This window comes from Elephantulus edwardii, unplaced genomic scaffold (genome assembly GCF_000299155.1).
Source record: "Elephantulus edwardii isolate Elephantulus edwardi_28Jun2011 unplaced genomic scaffold, EleEdw1.0 scaffold00425, whole genome shotgun sequence".
Classification (NCBI taxonomy): Eukaryota; Metazoa; Chordata; class Mammalia; order Macroscelidea; family Macroscelididae; genus Elephantulus; species Elephantulus edwardii.
In genome coordinates, this window is record NW_006400175.1 from 335,388 (window position 1) to 336,553 (window position 1,166).

The following is a 1,166-nucleotide window of genomic DNA, read 5'->3' on the forward strand; positions in this document are numbered from 1 at the left end:
CTGACATACATTGGACATGTTGCAAGGCGGGCTCAGTCCTCAAAGAGGGACGTCGTGCTTGGGAGGGTGGAGGGACAGCACAGGAGAAGAAGACTCTCAATAAGATAGATTGATTCAATCATCAGGGTAATGGGGTTATGGGTGTTGGAGACAATAAGATTGGCAAGGGATAGAGCAGGGCTTAGGGGTTTTGTGCATAGGGTTGTTATGAATTGCAGGTGATTCGACAGCACATAACAACAACACACCAGATATTGACAAGAATATGGACAAATGAAATACTTATTCATTGTTGTCAGAAGGGACCACTCGTTAGAAAAAGACATCATGTGAAGATAGGTGGAAAGTAGGAGAATGAAAGGAAGATCCTCCACAAGACAGATAGCAATAATGAGCTCAAACATCCCCAATGAGGTGAATTGACACAGTATCTACAGCAATGGGCTCAAGTGTATCAGAGATGATGAGGATGGCACAGTACAGGACAGGATCCAGGTATGCTGTTCATAGTGTCACGATGGGCTATACTCAATGGCACCTAACAATATAGCTAGGAATGGCATCGTTGGCCATATGGCATAGATCATAATTAAGTTTTTGAAGAATGATCGAATTCTCTTCCAAAGCAGCTGCTCCTTGTTGTGTAGGAAGGCTCCAATTTCTCCACTTTTTGCCCAACAATTGTTGGGTTTTTTTCTTTCTTAATATGACCATCATGTGGACATGACACCGTTGTTTGACTTTGTATTTCCTTAATGGCAAGTGTGCTCAACATTTTTGCACATGCGTCTTGGCCATTTACATGACTTCTTCCTTTTAAATCTTTTGCTCATTTTTAAATTGAGTTATTGTGATTTTACTAGTGAGTGGTAAGAGTTCTCTTCATATTTTGGAACCAGCAGCATATAAATGATTTGAAAATAATTTTCTCCTGTTCTTCATATTGTCTTTTCATGTAAGCTTTACATCTTCATTAAGTCTAATTTATCTGTTTTTACTATTGCTTGTACTTTCGCTTCCATGCGTAGAATCCATTGCTAAATTCTAGTCATGAAGAAGATGTGTGGTTTTTCCCTCCCAAGAGTTTTATAGTTCTTGCTGCTACACTGATGCCTGTGATTATTTTGGGGGTTTTGGTTCCTTCGGGATTGCAGCACAGCTTATTG